We start from the raw sequence: 20,820 nt of genomic DNA, 5'->3' as shown, positions 1-20,820 counted from the left end.
AAAAGAATGATGTGGTAGGAGCCAGTTGATGGTCTCAGTACTATTCCAGTAAAGTCCTCCCTAAATGTATTACTGTAGGGCAGGGGTGGGCAATAAAATGGAGGCAGTTCACCATGGTTAGCCCCTGTTGGGCCGCTACACCCCTGGTGCATCTCCTCAGGCATGGACCATCACAGCTCCTATTGGCTGGAAATGGCGATCTGCGGCCAATAGAAGCTGTGATTCCCCCGTATCTGCTAGTGTGGGGACCCTCCAGAGGCTAGCCCTGGCAGACTGGATCCAGCTTGCAGGCACCTGTCATTTGCGCACCTATTATTCTAATCTAAATAGCCTACGTACAGCAGACTTGAGTTACTTAACTCTCCTTTTAGATAATTAGAAATACTGTGCAAAGCACATTTTGAACATCAGGGAGGGGTTTTTAGAAATAATCAGTACTAACCTTCCTCTGTAATCCCACAGCTAATGTGTAATGTATGGTTGATGGCAATATATGGACCTTTGAAATAGTCCTATAGATTTCTGATTTATAAATATGTTGTGAAAATTAATTCTTCTGCATTATAAGTGTGATCTTAGTGTTACCTGAGTAATATAGGTTAAACATCTCAAGTCTGGCAATCTCAAGACCTGACTGGTGCCGAATCAGAGAATTTGCCAAACCATGGGATGTCAATATTGTCTAGCAGCATTACCAACACTTCCACTGTTTACTGGGCTCTTAGAAGACATTTAAGGGTATATTAGAGCTAACAAACAACACAGAACACTGAGAGCCAGAACTGGTAGCTATACACAAACTTTATGGGACCATGGGAAACTTGGCCACACCCAGAATAAATGGACATTCTGCTAATTAAAATCATGCTGGACCTCAGATGCTGCCTGACCATGGTGGGCTGGACTACAGAGGTTCAATCCGTAGTTCTAAAAATGTATGAACATGTAAGTTGAGAATAAATAATTTAAATCCTTTTTAAGAATCTCCACATTTGAAGTTAAGCTTATTTAGTTTCTTAGTAATGTTTTCAAGTTGGTGCATTCAGAAATTCTTTTGTCTATGTACCTAAAAATATAAATGAAGGATTATACACAGAAAAGAACAACAAGGAGTCCGGTGGCACTTTAAGGACTAACAAATGTATTAGGGTATTGTAGCATAAGCTTTCAAGAGGTAAATTGTTGGGTTTATTTAAAAATAAATTTAGGCTCTGAGTGGCCTGGTTTTAAAAATGCGGTTCATCTTGTGTCTCCCACTGACTTAGGACTTTTGAAAACCAGCCCAGTTATTTAGGTGACTAAATACAAATTGAGTTGAACTTTAGATTCACATTTTTTAAAGTTTTGACCTGAATATTAATTAAAAGTGAGCCTGAAAAAAACTAGATATTTATAAATAATAATATTTATTTGCAATTAGGGACTGATCTAAAGGTCACTGTGGTCAATCAAAATACTCCGATTTTACTGGACCTTTAGAGTGCATCTACTACACTGCAGAGCTTAACTCTAAATACGCTACGCAAATTGAGCTACGTCAATTTCGTTATTTCGAAATTGGGAGCATCTACACAGCGCTTATTTTGAAATAGAACACTCTTCCTCTGACTTCCCTTATTTCTCATACAATGAGGGTTACAGGAGTTGGACTAAGAAGTCCTTCAGCTTGACAGTATTTTGCCACTATTTCGAAATAACTGCCTGCTGTGTAGATGCAGACTAAGTTATTTCTGAATAGTGCTAGTTATTTTGAAATAATGTTGCAGTGTAGATATACCCTTAGTGGGTTAGGCCCTTAAATAGAACAGCAACTTTAGTTATCAAAACTCTCTGCAAATTTTCACAATCTCTCTGGTAGGCATGTATTACTTCTGTTTGAACAGAGGAAGAAACTGAGGCACAGAGAGAATAAGTGCCTTGTATATAATGCAGAGCAAATTAATATGTAATCCTCTTTTAACCATTAGTATGCTGATTTCCAAACTAAGCTCAGTGAAACCCACATTTCTCTGGTCAGACCTATATGTGAGGTCAGACCAGGTGAACACAGTGGTCCCTTCTGGCCTTGAAATTTATAAGCAAATCAGCATATATTTGTTGTGCTAATGATAGAACTCGGCTACTTTAAAACTTTATTCACATAGAAGTTTATTCAGTAAGCAACCATTTGAATTACTGATAGGGAATGATTTCTGAGGTATTTGTTAGAACATCTTCAACAGGTTAACCCTATGATCCCAAATAGGGTGCTCGTAGTAAGCCAAAACAAAAGACAGAGAACTATGTAGCACTTTAAAGACTAACAAAATGGTTTATTAGATGATGAGCTTTCGTAGGCTCATCACCTAATAAACCATCTTGTTAGTCTTTAAAGTGCTACATAATTCTGTCTTTTGTTTCAGCTAGACCAGACTAATAGCTGCATCTCTATGATCATAGTAAGCCAGTTATTTTTCCAAACTGCCACCAGATGGCAGTGCTTCTGAACACTGTTGGGATGGCTGAACAGGCAGCCTGTTTCTGTTGTTTATGCAGATGTTTAAAGTTATAGTATTGATTTTGGAAGAGCTAAGGATCAACAGGGATGTTTTGCTGTAATCCAGGGACAGGACATAAAGGACTCTCGGTAAATGGCTATATTTTCATGATGAAAGATCAGTTTGTATACAGCTGTATTAAATTTAGCACTTGTCTCATGTTGTTATTGTGGTTACCAACTTGCTCATCATCACGAAACATTGTAATTCCAAAGGTCTTCCTCTTCTGGATGGATCTGCCTGTCTTAGAAATTCTTTATGTTGTTTATTAGTTGCGTGCTAGCTGAAAGCAGAAGCTAATTGGCTGGTAAACGGTATAAGAGGATCAGTTTGCTATTTTCATATACCATTTTAAAAATGCTTAAATCTGGGGACATGAGATGGTATACACAGGGGCAACATAAACAGCTGTCTGAAATCTGCATGGGGGAGGAGCTTCTGCACAGTTACTGGGATTCTGCAATATGCAATTGCATGGGGATGTAATTCATCAGGTGCAGGAAAGCTCTTCTTTTCACTTGTCTTGACACATGATCTTTTAACAACACTTAAGCCATGTCTCTGTCTGTGGGAAGATAGATGCTGCAGTGGTCGAACTTCTGGTGTTTGATTTAACGGAACTAGTAAAAACCTGCAAAATTGAATAATGAGGGTGTCCGTGTCGACACCAGTACTCCTACTCTTTACAAGGAGTAAGGGAAGTCAACCAGAGCATTTCTCCTGTTGACCTTCCCTTGTGAGAATAGTACTGAAACTTGGCTTAAAGTAGGTCAACTCCAGCTACATTTTTTACATAGATGGAATTAAGTTCTTTAAGCCAACCTTCCCCTATAGTATGGACCTGGCCTTAGTTCCATTTTGGATAACATCAGGAATGTGGTGTTATATTGTTAAAACATGGTTATTTTTCACTGTAGAACTTCACTACCAGTGCTTCTACATGCAGCCTATTATCCTAAAATCATGGGCTAGGTCTTCAGTATAATGATAGGAGTGGACAATAGTTCCTCAACCCTGTGTAGGCAATTACAATCTTCCTATAGATGTGGCACTTATCTGTTTCACCTCCTCCACACACATGTCCTTCCTCTCTCCTGATGTGTGATAACTTCCTTTTTTTGATGGAGTGTTGTTCATCAGAAGTCTATCTTAGCTAATATAGTAGTTTGCCCAATACTGTATTGTGCAGGTGCACTGGCTATATCTTGTATAGTGATCAATGTTAATATAAGTGTCATTTTTATATGCTGTTAAACTAGACATGAACCTGAATCAGAATCTGAGAGCCAAATATACCCAGATTCTTGGTATGTAAGTTCAAAAGAATTGCCATAGTGAGTCAAGCCAACAGTCTATCTAGGCTGGTATTCTGTCTTTGGCCAGTGCCAGAGGGAATGACCAGAACAGATAATTATCAAGTGAACCATCCCCTGTTGCTCATCCTAGCTTCTGACAACCAGAGGTTAGTGACACCATTCATGCCCATCCTGGCTAACAGCTCACCTACCCTCTGAGCCAGGACCCGTGCTCCCATGCAGTGGGTGGCTCAGGATGACCTCAGCAACCCCCAGCACATCAAGCCCTAGGGCAGGAAAGAACAGAATGACTACCCCAGCCGAAAGGGCATTGAAGAAGCTAAAAAACATCCCATCATGATATACTTCCTATTGGTCCCTATCTAGTGCCTAGAAGTGACTATCTAGGAAGGAGTATTGCAGAAAGGGCTCTTGGGGGTCATAGTGGACCACAAGCTAAATATGAGTCAACAGTGTAACACTTTTGCAGAAAAAGCAAACATGATTCTGGGATGCATTAACAGGATTGTTGTGAGCAAAACACGAGAAGTCATTTTTGAACACTATTCTCATCCATCCTCCCTGTTGAAGGAAAAGGTCCAGGTAGGGATCATCGAATCATAGAAGTAAATGCATGGTTGTGCAGGTGGTGTTGGAGAGAGGGCTTTGATTTCTTCAACCATGGGACTCTGTTCAGGGCACAAGGATTGCTAGGAAGAGATGGGATCCACCTAATCAAGAGAGGAAAGAGCAACTTCATGGGCAGACCTTGCAAACCTAGTGAGGAGGGCTTTAAACTAGGTTCGTAGGGAGACAGTGACCTAAGCCCTGAGGTAAGTGGGGAAGTAGGGGTATGTCTACACTACAGCACTAATTCGAACTAACTTAATTTGAATTAGTTTTTAGGTCTAGATGCACTAATTCAAATTAGCATTTTGCTAATTCAAAATAGCATGTCCACATGGAGTGGACCCTGAACTGAAGTTAAGGCTGGCCGGAACCAGTGCCGGTAGGGCATCGGGTTAGGACTAAGAGTGTGGAGCTGCTGCCTCAAGTTAGTCGAGGGCTGTGCTTAAAGGGACCCAACCCCCACCCCAGACACAGTTCTCAGGCTTCCCCCACTTGCTTGTCTAACTTGATGAAGGACAGCAAAGCAGTCCTGTCTTGGAGTGCCCTGAGTGCCTGCACTCGGCCATCAGCCTGGCTGCACTTGCCGCAGGCTGCCATCCGGGGGGAGGGGGGGGAAGGGTCAGTCGGGGGGTTGTCAGGATCCAGGAGGCCCTGCAGGAGAGCTTCCATCCCGAGGAGCCTGCAGAGCCACCCCAGTCCTTCTCGGGGGCTCGTGCCCCATTCCTCCCTCACCTCCTTCCACTTACCCCTCCGTAGGCCCTCTTCTTGATGTAAAAAATAAAGGACACGTGTGTTCAAAAATAGAAACGCTCTTTATTTAACAAAACTGGAGGGGGGGGATTAACCTCTGGGGAGATTGGGAAAAGGAGGTGGGCGAGGGGAAGAGAGAGGGTGGAAGAGGGGAGGGAGAAACCTTGGAGGAGGGAGCAGGAAGGGGGGAAGCCAGGGGAAGGGGAAGCATAAAACTATGGTACGCCATATCTTCAGTACTGTGTTCAGATGTGGTCTCACCTCAAAAAAGATATTTTGGCCTTGGAAAGGGTGCAGAAAAGGGCAAGTAAAATGATTAGGGGTTTGGAACAGGTCCCATATGAAGAGAGGTTAAAGTGACTGGGACTTTTCAGTTTAGAAAAGAGGAGGCTGAGGGGGGGATATGATAGAGGTATATAAAATCATGAGTGGTGTGGAGAGGGCTGCTAAAGAAAAGTTATTTATTAGTTCCCTAAATAGAAGAACTAGAGGACACCCAATGAAATTAATGGATAGCTGGCGTAAAACTAATAAAAGAAAGTTCTTCACACAGCACATAGTCAACCTGTGGAACTTCTTGTCAGAGGAGGCTGTGAAGGCTAGAACTATAACAAAGTTTAAGGAGAAGTTAGATAAATTCATGAAGGTTGGGTCCATGGAGTGCTATTAGCCAGGGGGTAGGAACGGTGTCCCTGGCCTCTGTTTGTAGAAGGCTAGAGATGGATGGCAGGAGACACATTGCTTGGTCATTGCCTTTGGTCCATCCCCTCCAGGGTACCTGGTGCTGGCTGCTGTCGGTAGACAGGATACTGGGCTAGATGGACCTTTGGTCTGACCCAGTACGGCCGTTCTTATGTTCTAAGCTCAGGGTCAGGGGTCTCACTGGACCAACTTGATTTTCATGCAAATGTGCTCCTGGGTTCACATGTGGCCTTTGGTAGCCAGGCTGGCAGCTATCCTGCCCTAGATGGCCACTTTCCTGTGCCTAGTGCGGAGATTGTGGACGTTGGAGGTCTCCCCCTAAACCTCTATGAGGTCCATGATCTCCGCACTAGACCAGGCGAGCCCCTGCCTCTTGTGGCCCCGGGCAGGCTTCTGTGAGCTGCCAGCCTGGTCCTGGGAAGAGGTGGAGGGCTGGCTGGCAGCAGGTGGCTGGCTCATGCCCTGCCAGGTGCAGGGTCTGCTGGCTGGGTGCTGGCAGGCTTGCAACTGGCACAAGCACTGTAGCCAGAACATGCCCCTTTAAGGGTTCCAGGGCCGGGAGAGGGGGCAGAAGAGTTTCCCTGGTTTGGCCCGGAGTGGCCACCAGGGCAACCTGGGAAGGACTAGACTCCAACTAGTTCGAATTAAGTGGCTACACAACCCTTAATTCGAACTACTTAATTCAAACTAGGCATTACTCCTTGTAGAATGTTTACCTCATTCGAATTAAGCGCTCCGCTAGTTCGATTTAAATTCTAACTAGCGGTTTTTATGTGTAGCCCCTATTAAAGTTCATTCAAACTAATGGCTGTTCCAATTAACTTTGTAATGTAGACATCCCCTAGAATACTGGGAAGAAACACAAGGCAGAATGAGCAACAAAGGAGGACCCCAGATTCAAATAAAGAAGGTAGGGCAATCAACTGGTTATCTAAGGTGTTTGTACATGAATGCAAAAAGCCTGAGAAATAAGCAGGAAGAATTAGAAGCCCTGGCACAGTTGAAGAGCTATGACTTGATTGGAATAACAGACACTTGGTGGGATGACTCACGTGACTGGAGCACTGTCGTGGAAGGGTATAAACTGTTCAGGAAGAACAGGCGGGGGAGAAAAGGAGGAGGAATTGCACTGTATGTAAGAGAGCAGTATGATTGCTCAGAGCTCCAGTATTTAGAGGGAGAAAAGCCTATTGAGATTCCATGGGTTAAGTTTAGAGGTGGAAGTAACAGGGGTGATATGCTTGGTTTCTGCTGTAGACCACCAGATCAGGTGGATGAGATAGAAGATGCTTTCTTCAGACAACTAAGAGAAGCTTCCAGAGCATAGGCCCTGGTTCTCATAAGGGACTTTAATCAACTTGGGTATGTCTCATTCCATGAGGCATAATGGAGCAGTCAACAAAGGCATCCAAACTACTGCACTGTGCCACCAAACAGCTGATGGGCACAGAGCATTGGCCATTTTGATGTAAATGAAGCGGCGATTATTTAAATCGCTGCTTCATTTTCCTATGTCTAGTAAATTCATCTACATGACTCCGTCGACGGAGCCATGTAGTCTAGACATACCCCCTGACACGTGTTGGGAGATCAATACACCAGTACACAGACAATCTAGGAAGTTTTGGGAGAAGGTTGAGGATAACGTCCTACAAGTGCTGAAGGAACCGATAGAGGTCATGCACAGTTTGACCTGCTGTTCACAAACTGGGAGGAACTAGTAGGGGAAGTAGATGTGGGTGGCAATCTGGGAAGCAGTGATCATGAGATGGTAGATCTCAGGATACTGACAAAAGGAAGAAAGGATAGAAGCAAAATACACACCATGGACTTCAGAAAAGCAGACTTTGACTACCTTAGAGAACTGATGGGAAGGATCCCCTGAGATGCTAACATGAAGGGGAAAGGAATCCAGGAGAGCTGGCAGTATTTTAAAGAAGGAACAGGAAGAAACCATCCTGATGCGCAGTAAGAAAAGCAAATATGGGAGGTGACCAGATTGGCTTACCAGGGAAATTTAAGCTTGGTTAGCTTAAACACAAAAAGGAAGCTTACAAGAAGTGGAACTCGGAGAGATGACTAGGGAGGAGTATAAATCTATTGCTTGAGAATGCAGGGGAGAAATCAGGAAGGCGAAAGCGTAATTGGAATTGCAGCTAGCAAGAGATGTGAAGGGTAATGAGAGAGGTATCTATAGGCATATTATCAATAAGAGGGTGATCAGAGAGGGTGTGGAGCCCTTACTAGATAAGGGAGGTAACCTAGTGAGAGATGATGTGGGAAAAGGTGAAGTACTCAATGCTTTCTTTGCCTCTGTCTTCACGGACAAGGAGCTCCCAGACAAATGCCTTGGGCAAGGCAGTCTGGGAAGGAGGTAGACAGCCCTTGGTGGGGAAAGAACAAGTTAGGATCTATTTAGAAAAGCTGGACATACACAAATCCATGAGTCCAGATTTAATGCATCTGAGGTTACTGAGGGAGTTGGCAAATGTTGTTGCAGAGCCTTTGGCCATTATCTTTGAAAACTTATGTAGATTGGGTAGGATCCCACATGATTGGAAAAAAGCAAATGTAGTGCCCATTTTTTCAAAAGGGAAGAAGGATGATCCAGGGAACTAGAGACCAGTCAGCCTTACCTCAGTTCCCAGAAAAATCATGGACGGGATCTGTAAGGAATCCATTTTGAAGCACTGGAAAGAGAGGAAAGTGATCAGGAATAGTCATCATGGGTTCATCAAGAGCAAATCATACCTCACTAACCTGATTGACTTCTGTGACAAGGTAAGTGGCTCTGTGGACATGGGGAAGTAAGAGGATGTGATATATCGTGACTTTAGTAAAGCATTTGATACGGTCTCCCACAATATTCTTGCCAGAAAGTTAAGGGAGTATGGATTGGATAAATGGACTGTAAAATGGATAGAAAGCTGGCTAGATTGTCGGGCCCAACGGGTAGTGATCAATGGCTCTGTCAGGTTGGCAGTCAGTTTCAAGTGGAGTGCCCAAGGATTGGTTCTCGGGCTGGTTTTGTTCAACATCTTTATTAATGCCCTGGATTAGGGGATGGATTGCACCCTCAGCAAATTTATGGATGACACTAAGCTAGGGGAAGAGGCAGATACGTTGGAGGGCAGGGATAGGGTCCAGAGTGAACTAGACAGATTAGTGGATTGGGCCAAAAGAAATCTGATGAGGTTCAACAAGGACAAGTGCAGAGTCCTGCTCTTGGGACGGAAGAATCCCAAGTGTTGTTACAGGCTGCGGACCGACTGGCTAAGTAGTAGTTCAGTGGGAAAGTACCTGGGGGTTACAGTGGATGAGAAGCTGGATATGAGTCAACAATGTGCCCTTGTAGCCAAGGAGGCGAATGGAATATTAGGGTGCATTAGGAGTAGCATTTGCGGCAGATCTAGAGAAGTGATTATTTCCCTTTATTTGTCACTGGTGAGGCCACATCTGGAGTATTGTGTCCAGTTCTGGGCCCCCCACTACAGATGAATTGGAGAGGGTCCAGCAGAGGGCAACCAAAATGATTAGGGGGATGGAGCACGTGACCTAGGAGGAGAGGCTGAGGGATTTGGGCTTAGTCTGCAGAAGAGAAGAGTGAGAGATTTGATAGCAGCCTTCATCCTCCTGAAGGGAGGTTCCAAAGAGTATGGAGAGAGACTGCTTTCATTAGTGACAGATGGCAAAACAAGGAGCAATGGTCTCAAATTACTGTGGGGGAGGTCTAGGTTGGATATTAAGAAAAACTATTTCACTAGGAGAGTGGTGAAGCACTGGGATGGGTTACCTACGGAGGTGGTGGAATCTCCAGCCCTAGAGGTTTTTAAGTCTTGGCTGGTCAAAGCTCTGGCTGGGATGATTTAGTTGGGATTGGTCCTGCTTTGAGCAGGGGACTGGACTCCATGACCTCCGGAGGTCTCTTCCAGCCCTAGGATTCTATGAATCCAAGGTCCAGAAAAGAGCAACAAAAATGATTAAAGGTCTAAAAAACAGGAGCTATGAGGGAAGGCTGAAGGAATTGGTATTGTTTAGTTTGGAAAAGGGAAGACCGAGAGGGGACATGATAGTGCTTTTTAGATACCTAAAAGGGGGTCCCAGGGAGGATGGGGGAAAATTGTTCTCCTTGGCCGCTGATGGCAAGAAAAGAAGCAATGGGCTTAAACTGCATGAAGGGAGGTTTAGGTTGGACATTAGGAAAAACTTCCTGCCTTCAGGGTGGTTAAACACTGGAATAAAGTGCTTAGGGAGGTTGTGGAATCTCTATCACTGGAATAGCGATAGAAATGTAGCCGTGTTAGTCTGGTGTAGCTGAATCAAAAAACAGGATTACATAGCACTTTAAAGACTAACAAGATGGTTTATTAGGTGATGAGCTTTCGTGGGCCAGACCCACTTCCTCAGATCAAATAGTGGAAGAAAATTGTCACAACCGTATATATCAAAGGATACAATTTAAAAAAAAATGAACACATATGAAAAGGACAAATCAAATTTCAGAACAGGAGGAGGATGTGGGGAGGGGGAAAGTAAATGTCTGTGAGCTAATGATATTAGAGGTGATAATTGGGGAAGCTATCTTTGTAATGGGTAAGGTAATTAGATTCTTTATTCAAACTCAGGTGTAAAGTGTCGAATCCAACACTTAAATTCGACACTTTACGCCTGAGTTTGAATAAAGAATCTAATTACCTTACCCATTACAAAGATAGCTTCCCCAATTATCACCTCTAATATCATTAGCTCACAGACATTTACTTTCCCCCTCCCTCCATCCTCCTCCTGTTCTGAAATTTGATTTGTCCTTTTCATATGTGTTCATTTTTTTTTAAATTGTATCCTTTGATATATACGGTTGTGACAATTTTCTTCCACTATTTGATCTGAGGAAGTGGGTCTGGCCCACGAAAGCTCATCACCTAATAAACCATCTTGTTAGTTTTTAAGGGTATGTCTACACTACCACCCTAGTTCGAGGCGTACAGGAAGTTCGGAATAGGAAGCCTAGTCCGAACTACCTAGTTCGTGCCGTGGGCACGGAGTCCGCTCTAGCAGACATTTAAAAATGGCGGCGCCTGGCAACATGCAAATGAAGCCCGGGAAATTCAAATCCTGGGCTTCATTTGCAAGTTCGTATGACTACATTAACCACCCTAGTTCGAACTAGGGTGGTAGTGTAGACATACCCCCAAGTGCTACATAGTCCTGTTTTTTGATTCAGCTATCACTGGAGATATTTAAGAGTAGGTTAGGCAGACACCTGTCAGGGATGATATAGACCATGGTTGGTCCTGTCATGAGCAGAGTGGACTAGATTTGATGATCTCAAGGTCCCTTTCATTTCTAGTATTCTATGATTCTGTTATTTCTTTCTCCTCCTGCAAGAGATCCTTCATAGCCCAAAGGATGTGGTTAAAGTCACCCCAGCACTAAAGGGTGAGCTGCACCGTGTCCTTGGCTCCGCGGTCAGGAGAGCTCAATCCAAGGCTTCTTTGGGAATGGACTCTGTTTGGGGGATGGTACTATCCCCCTCCTCTACCAAGGTGTCCTTGGCCACTGGCTCCTACTGACGCTCATCAGGGGAGAGAGCAGCAGGAGTAGTGTCCACCTTCAGTATTTTATGGGAGGCCTTCCCACCCTCTTCATCGGAGGGGAGAGGTTGGGCCCATGGCCTGCACTTCTCCCAGATGAGTGTCCAGTCCTTCGAGGTGGAAGCAGAGGTCTGGTCAGCAGAGGCAGGACCATGGGTTGCAGGTGGTACTCAGGAGGATCTGGAAGTCTAGGGAGGAACAATGGGGGGCAAGGACGATGCCCCCTGGGGTAAGCCCTCTCCTTTGCCTGGTGGCAACCATCCCACCCTCTCTTCCTTGTGCCCCTCCAGTTCAAATTGGACAAAGGCAGGGCCTGCTGTTCCCCAGTGCCAGGGCCTGCTGTTCCTCAGTGCCTGAACAGAGCTGTTGGCAGAAGGAAGAGGGGCAGTCATAGAGACCAGACTACCAGGGGGGCCAGCTCCTTTCTGGCTCCTGGGGGTCCCAGTTGCTTCCTCGGACCGGGCCAGGGTGCAGTTTCTCTGGAAATCCCACTGTTTCTCCCCCAAGGAATAGTGGACCCAGTAAAGGACCTCTCAGGCACCACCCCATCACATGCCAGCATTTGCAGCTGCACCTGCCTGTGGAATGAAAAGATGTGACAGAGGGAAGGGTCCTTTCAGTGCAGTGGGAGAGGGCTGATGGTTGAAATGGGTTTCCCCAGGTTGGAGAGGGCAGGCAACAGGGCAGCATTGGGCCGGAAGGGGGGGACCCAGGTGAGAACCACCTGTACTCCCAGGTCCTCTAGCAGCTCAAGGGGTATGTGCACACCCTCCACTGCCAGGCCCCTCTCTATCACCTCCTGGGCAGTGGCCTCGGAGGAAAGGAAGAACACCACCTTGCTATACATTTTGGAGGCTGCCACCATGGCCAAGGACCCCACCACCCTCACCAGTGCCCACACATACATTTCCACATGGGGTGACCCAGGGACCAGCATGCCGTGCTTCCTGGTCAAGGTGAGGAAGGGGCCCTGACCACCAGGATGGAACTTAAGGTGGTGATTGGGTCAGAGGATGCAGCTGTGCGCAGGGTGGGGGGGCAGCGGCCACCTGCCCATATGCTCTGGTAGCTGTAGGTGGAACACCTCCAGAGCTGGTGGGGGGAACAGCAGGGGAAAGAGGAGTCATGAAAGGTGTTGGGGCCAGGGTGGGTAGGGTGGCCTCAGCCATGGGGATTTTGGCCTTCCAGGCTGGGTCTTTGCCCTTCTTCTTCATCTGGCTCTTTTTACTGGCCAATGTGGAGGCCCCTCCCTCCATAGTTGGGGGAAGCATCAACCATGGCAGCAGTGGGGAGGTCAGCCACAGGGATCTTTGGGGCTGGTGGCAATGCAGAGGTCTGGGGGGGAGGTCAGTGGGGATGAGGGGAAGGGCAGGGACTTTCTCCATCAAGGGGGGAGGGGTTGGAAGAGGCACAGAGAGAGGGGAGGGAAAGGGCAATCACTCCTCCCCCACCTAGCTTCAGGCAAGGGAGGAGGGCATCAATGGAAAGAAAGGGGAGAAGGGGAAGGGAGGAGGTGGGCTAATTGTCCCTCATTGCTAAACTAAAGCTGGGGAAAGGCCACTGCGTGGGGGTGCATCTGTGGGAAGGGGGGCAGCAACCACTCCTCCCTGCTGGACTGGAGGCAATGGAGGAGGATGCTAGAAAGAGGGACAGGGACAAGTGCGGGAGGGTTTACTGGGAACATGGGAAAGGCAACCACTCCTCCCTGCAAAGCTGGAGGCAGAGGAGGAGGGTTGCCAAGAAAAGTGCAGGGACATGGGTTGAGGGGACACAGCTAGGGATGGTGGGATGCTACCACTCCCTCCCACTGGGTTGTATGCTGGGAGGGAGGGGGCCAGTAAGGGAAGGGCTCTAAGTGACCAATATGCCACTGTTAGGGCACTGGGCTGAGACATGGTGGAGTGAGTGGGTCTGTGTTCCCCCTGCCACTTCAATCTGTGGGTGGTAGTCTTCCCACTACTAATGTAGGCAAACCGCCTGCACTTGAGCTAGGAGACCCTATTGTGTGCCCAGACCCTAAACCACGGACTGGGGCCTAATGACAGATCAGCCTGAGCCCCTGGATTATTGACACCTGCCCTGACTGAGGGCCTGGACATACTATGTGATCGACGTGGCCATAGGCCTGATCCCCTGATTTATCACTGCAGCTGATTCTGTCTGTGACTGAGTAGGTGTAGGAAGTGAGGCGGAGTGGCAATCCAGAGCTGAAGGGGCCCGTTGCTGAACCCTGGTGAGTGGAGTCCAAGGAACGACAAGTGGGAATGCTACAAAATCACTGGTGACATAATTGTATTCCTACACACACACTTTCTTGAATTCATTTATACGTAGAAAGTCCCTGGTCCAGCACCCTTGAGTCCTGAGCAGTCCCAATCCAGGGAGTTTGCCATTCCCAAGATGCCCCTGCTCCAAACCAAGAGCCCCAGGACTGCCCCTGCTCCAGAGCACCCATGGGGTCACCAACAATGCCAGAATAGGGATTTTGCCAGAGTGGGGAAGTCATATTAGAGACGTTCAACCTGTAATTCCCTCTTTTCAGTCTTCCAATGACATTTCCACCAAGCACAAAAAGGGGGAATGATGGAAGTTTTTGTAGCTATAGATGTGGAAAGGAAGGAAGGGAATTTTTTGGTCTTATGAAACTGGAAAGTCACAAGATGTCTGTTTCACCTACTTTGGGAAACCTTTTTGCAGAGCACAATGGAATGACTCACTGTCTGGGCATGTTCTAAACCCATTCTCAGCTATGCTCATCATTGCTGCCACACCATGAAGGAAACCGCCAACCCTCACATGGCCAGGAAAACAGTAGGGGAAAAAGGAAAGCATGGCAAAGAATAAGTGGAAGCAAAGGACAAGGGATCAACTTCTGTTCTCGGTTACACTGATGTAATATTACTAAGAACACAGAGATCAGAATACGGCCCATGTTCTGAAATGGTTGATTAATGAAATTTTTTTTTTCAGCCAATTGCAACTATATTAGGATATGTCTACACAGCCACCCTAGTTAGAACTAGGGTGGCTAATGTAGGCATTCGAAGTTGCAAATGAAGCCCGGGATTTAAATATCCTGGGCTTCATTTGCATCTTGCCAGGCGCCGCCATTTTTAAATCCCCCTTAGTGCGGACTGTGTGCCCGTGGCTACACGCGGCATGGAGTAGGTAGTTCGAATTAGGCTCTCTAATTCGAACTACCAGTACACCTTGTTCCACGAGGAGAGAGCCTAATTTGAACTACCTACTCCGTGCCGCGTGTAGCTGCGGGCACGGAGTCCGCACTAAGGGGGATTTAAAAATGGCAATGCCCGGCAGGATGCAAATGAAGCCCAGGATATTTAAATCCTCATTGCAGTAGTGTGTAGAATTCAGACACTGCATGCCCAGCTAACATGGGTACAAATAGCAGGGATATTCCTGCAATTAGGAGTAACGGTAGTCCAATTTAGGGGCTTTAGTTCGAACTACCTAGCCCATGCCATGTGTAGCTGCGGGCAGGGAGTTCGAACAACTGGGCATTTAAAAATGGCGGCGCCTAGGAACATGCAAATAAAGCCTGGGATATTTTAATCCTGGGCTTCATTTGCAAGTTCAAATGACTACATTAGCCACCCTAGTTCAAACTAGGGTGGCTAGTGTAGACATATCCTAAGGATGCATCTACACAGCCAAGTTATTTTAGAACAATGACCGTTATTCCGAAATAACTATGCAAGCATCTACACAGGAATAGCAATATTTCATGGGGACTTATTTTGACTTCTGTAAACTTCATTCTATAAAGAATAATGCCTATTTCAAAATAGCTATTTCAAAATAAGGTGTGTATAGATACTCCACTTCTGCTATTTTGAAATAGCCCCTCACCAGGTCCATTCTAAGTTATTTCTCCTGGGGCTCTAAATCGAGAGAGCACATCTACATTAGGGAAGCCTGTCTTGTACTAATTTTGAGGCGTCCCTGCGGTGTAGATGTGCTATTTTGAAATAAGCTATTTCAGAATAACTATTCCAGAATAGCTTATTCCAAAATGAATATGCAGTGTAGACGTAACCTAAGTGTAGATGTACACTTAAATTGGTACCATTGTACTATATGGCCAAGTCAGAACTTAATCAGAAACCCAAGACAGTTAAACTACTTATTACATGCTGAAGTCTGTGATTTTGCAGCTTCATTTTCATCAGTACTGAAGCTAGCTAAAATAAACTAGCTCAAACACATGCTGGAGTCACACCCCTGCATTACAGAGTGGACATACACTTAGTGAGGAGATGAACTGGTCTGCAAGATGGTGCCACAAATCCCAAGAGGCAGACTTGTTCAAATCTTTTTTGAATGTACACTTCCCTAGTAATACTGGGAGCGAGGAATCCCTAGAGTCATCTGGGGTTATCCATACAGAAGATCCTATGTCTGCAGTCCTTTCTGGCCCTTCCAGAATCTTTGCTCTGTCTACAAGCTCCAAAGGTGGATTAAAGTAGGGGCTTTGAGATAGGTTCCAGCTTGCTTGAATGGGTTGTGATTTTTCCCCCCAATTAACCTGGCCTATGTTCCACATCTGTTTATAAACTCAGTAACCCAGGGAGTTGTGTGGTTTCAGGTTTTGATCAGCTTCAGATCCCACCCTACTGTTGACTGAGATGAGCTGATGCAGTAGTGAGTCAGGAAAACACCAATCATCTATTCTGGGATGTGTGTGTGCAAGAGAAGTTTGTGGCGAGGTTACAGGAAAAAAGCCATTTGCAAGGTTGGGGGAGGAGATTGGGACTGATGTTGGGAGGAAGTACCTTTATTAGAATACTGTTCTGATTCTGTGGTGGAACCAAAGAGGCATTGATTTCACCCTATTCCATTACCCTGACTCTAAGTCACAAACAGATTCTCTTAAGCTTAATGGTGAAAGGAATGTTTTGGCCTGAAAGACTGTAGGAAAGGTACAGAGTTAGGCTTCAGTGTTGAAGTGTACCATTTTAATACTGGAGAGGAAGAAACAAGATAAATTTGATGTATTGGTGGAAGTATCCAGGTAGGGTAATCAGATCACAAACAGGAAGAACTGTCCTGAAACTGTCCCACACTCCTATCTAAATTTTGCATTGAGATTTAGGGAAAGTTTTTTATTTTTTTACATTTTTAAAATGTCCATGCTTTTTTTTAGGACAGAACAGGAAGTAAAAATACAGACACAGCATGAAGGAGTTGCATTGGTAATTGTTTGCCTACTACATATGTTCCAGGAACTTTGTGTAAAATGAAAACAAGGTATGTTAAACCAAAATGAGACATTGCAGTAGAGCTGGACAGGAAATGGAATTTCTCTTCCAAGACAATTTTTTAAGAAAAAAAGGTACCTCAAACTAGAATGGAAAGTAGGGATGTTAGGTAACATTTATTTTAGTAATCGTGTAACCACAATTTTTTTTATTGATTACACAGTTACTGAAATACTGTCCTGGGGGCAGGGCCGGTAGCCAGTACGCTCCAGGCCCCATTCCTGGGGACCCCTTGTGGTGTAAGTGAAGCTGGTCCACAAGGGGAGCTGGTTTAAAAATTGGCTCCCAGTGCAGACTGGTTCGTGCCTATCACCCCATGCTGCTGCCTATGATACAAAGGCAGTAGCGTGGGGTGGCAGCAGCCCCTGTGAGCAGGGGGCCTGAGCTCCCCGCAGACAGAGGTTGTTTTAGCATCTGCTCCCCTCCCCCTGCTCTGCTGTCTCTGATACAAAGGCAGCAATGCATGGGTGGGGAGCAGGCGGCTCCATGGAGCTGGTGTTTGGAGACCCAGCTCTATGGGAGGCAGCAAGGGGAGGCTGGCAGCAGTAGGGGAAGGAGGTGTGAGCAGGCTTCCCACATGCCCCTCTCACCCTCCATGCTGCTGTCTATCAGAGGCAGCAGTGCAGGTGTATAGAGGGAAGGTAGCTCTGCAGGATCCATTGCTCGTGGGGAGCAAGCTGCCCCCCCATCATTGTCTCCCATCTCCCTTTCTTGCTGATACGGAGGCAGCACTGGGGGGAGGGCATGTAGTCATTAGGATTAATTGATAAGCCTAGGCTTATTGGTTAATTGTTTAAATGACTAAACACTAAGATCCTTAACGGAAAGGCAAAATATTTCACAACAGTAGAACTCTGAAATACTTCATTTTAGAAGCACAAAAGGTCCTGCTGCCTGGGCTATCTAGCAACCTAGGTTTGTTAGTTCCCTGGCTAACTGGCAAGCTAGCCAGGCATCTATGGAACTGGATAGCTGGGCAGCAGATAAGCTGTGGAGCCTAGATAGCCAGGAGTCCAGCAGTCCACTAATCAGGCAGTTGGGGAGCAGAGGTAGACCTATCAAGTGACCATTGCCCTGTTCGGTTCATTTTCTCAAAGCATCTGGCACTGACCTCTGTCAGACAGGATATTGAGCTAGGTGGGCCATTGGTATGACGCAGTCTGGCCATTCTTATGGTCATTCAGAGAGCTGGGCAGACCACCAGACAGAAGCCCCATATTTTGGGGCGAGCTGCCAGAAAACCTCCCCCCTCCCTGCTTGCTTAGTTTCTGTTGAAAGTTTAGATAGAATCAATGCAGTACCACAAAATGCATTAACTCCATCGAATCAGCACTTCTGTTGGAAAACTATTCAGTTGTACATAGGTACAGCTGGCTGAAGGATTTCCAATATCTTATTGTGAAGGATCCACCTTCTTTACAAGGGGAGGATCACCTTTCAGAGGGGGAATCTTAAAGGGAAGTTAGTTCTGGGATGTAAAATAACATCCAAATATAGACAGTGGATTTTGCATATAATTTGATGTTAGCTATATTGAAAGATTATTGTTAGAGTATGTAAATATATACATTTGTAGAGCAAATGGCAAACTGTGGTTGGCACATGTTTTCCCTCTCTGTGTACAAATGGATACACATTACAGAGAGGAAAGGAAACCCTCCAGAAACATGTTTAGTTGCTAGGCTCTAAATAAAACAAAGGCAGCCATGTATTGAGAAGCATTAAGTATTTGGGAACTGAACACTGGGAAGTGTGAAGTCAGTGCTATATAACAAGTCAGTGCTGCTGATTGTTCATAGAATCTTAATACACTAAGTCAAATGACTGCTCTCCCACCCTGGAAAACATGTTTAGACAGGGTGACAGGCAGTTTTGAGAAATGACCTCTTTCTATTAACCAAAAATAAAAAGAGTACCTAATTCATATCTAAACACTTGGGGTACGTCTGGACTACATGGCTCTGTCGACGGAGCCATGTGAAGTAGTTTACTCAGCATAGTCAAAGAGGTGGGGATTTAAATAATCCCCACTTCATTAAAGTAAAAATGGTCGCTGCGCTGTGCCAACGATCACCTGATCCGGCACAGCATGGCAGTCTAGACGCAGTATGGTCAACAAGGGAAGCCTTTGTCGACCACTCCAGTATGCCTCATGAAACCCTGCTTCTTTGACTATGCCGAGTAAACTACTTTAGTTTAGACTTACCCTTGGTTATACAATGTGAAGCAGCAAGTGTATTTGTTTTTAGAGTTGTGTTGGTCCCATCTCAGTCAGATGTAGAGAGGGGTAAACCAATCTTAAAATAACAGCCTAATAAACATGTGAAAAGGAAATCCTAGATTATCAGTTCAACATCCCTACACCTCACAAAAATAGCTTGCTGAATAATAAAGAGAAAAGGTGGGTATGCTCATATATTTTACTGGACAAGCTTCTGTTGGTGACAGAAATGTTTGAACCACAGAGAACCCTTCTTCAAATGGAATAGCGTTCCTCCTCACAAGTGGAAACCAAAGAAAGGTGGCATTCAAATTCTGGCATACACCCAGTGTGAACCCTACTCCCTGTATTTGCTCTCTAGCCAAACTGGTTTTGTAGCAAGCTCTGTCCACCCCGAGAGCAATAGATGCCTCCCCAAGAGCCCCCACCAGCAAGTCCAAGCCGAGCCTGCTGTTATGAGTGTAGCCAGGAGGGACATTTCAGGCGAGAATGCCCATTCATGTGTACCCCAAGGTCCAGTGTGTTTCAGCAGCAGCCCTAGAACTGCAAGGATGTGGCCATTGGTCAACAAGGTGCAGACCCTCCAGGACTACCCCATGCCCCCACCATGAAGTGTCAGGTGCAGCAGTTCATGGGGCTGGTGGGGTATTGTTGCAGGTTTATCCCTAACTTTTCCACCATAGCTGCCCCGCTGACTGACTTGAGCCCAACTTCACGAAGTTATTCATCCTGCAGACAGATGCCTCTGAGGTGGGCTTGGGGGCCGTGTTGTCTCAGGAGGTAGACAGAGCGGAGCACCCTATCCTCTACCTAAACTGCAAGCTGTTTCCCCGCGAGACCAGGTACTCCACAATAGAATGGGAGGCATTGGCAGTGAAATGGGCCATTCAGGCCCTTCAGTATTATCTTCTGGGCAACTCTTTTACCTTGGTGACTGGCCATGCCCTGCTTAAATGGCTACAAACAATGAAAGACTCCAACACGCAAATTAAGCACTGGCATTTGTCCCTGCAGCTGTATTCATTCCAAGTGGCGCACCAGCCAGGAAAAGTGCATGCGCAAACAGACTTCTTTTCCCACCTCAACACCAACGGGGATGGGGGAGAGACGCAGGTATACCTAGTATAAATGAGATGGCAACCCAGTGAGCTTGGCGTGTTTCGGAGGGATTCCCCACTGTCCTGGTGGTAGGGGGAATACCCACCTCCAATGTGGTCTGGGTCCCTTACCCCCAACCGCACCTGTGACCCTAAGGAAGGGGGAACACTGGGGCTATGTCTAGACTGCAAGGCTCTTTCGAAAGATACTTTCGAAAGAGCCTCTTTCGAAAGAGAGCGTCTAGACTGCACGCGGAATTTCGAGAAAGCAAGCCGCTTTTTCGAAAGAAAGCACTCAGTGAGTCTGGATGCTCTCTTTCTAAAAAGCCTGTTTGCTTTCAAGAACGCCTTCTTTCGAAAGAGCACTTTTGAAAGAAGGCGTTCTTCCTCGTGGATTTAGGTTTACCACCGTCGAAAGAAAAGCCGCATTCTTTCGATTTAATTTCGAAAGAACGCGGCTGCAGTCTAGACGCAGGTGAAGTTTTTTCGAAAAAAGGCTACTTTTTTCGAAAAAACCCCTGAGTCTGGACACAGCCTAAGGGTGTAACTAGACTACAGGGTTTTGTCGACAAAAGTGAGCTTTTGTCGACAAAACTATATCTGCGACTACACTACTGCCACATTCTATTGACAGTAAGTCAACAGAACGCGGCAGTTTTGTCGATGGCGGTAAACCTCATTCTACAAGGAAAAATGCCTTTTTTCAATAGTACTC

Source organism: Pelodiscus sinensis, chromosome 5, assembly GCF_049634645.1.
Source record: "Pelodiscus sinensis isolate JC-2024 chromosome 5, ASM4963464v1, whole genome shotgun sequence".
NCBI lineage: Eukaryota > Metazoa > Chordata > Testudines > Trionychidae > Pelodiscus > Pelodiscus sinensis.
The sequence above is the reverse complement of the archived record's forward strand: the minus strand, read 5'-3'. Positions refer to the sequence as shown.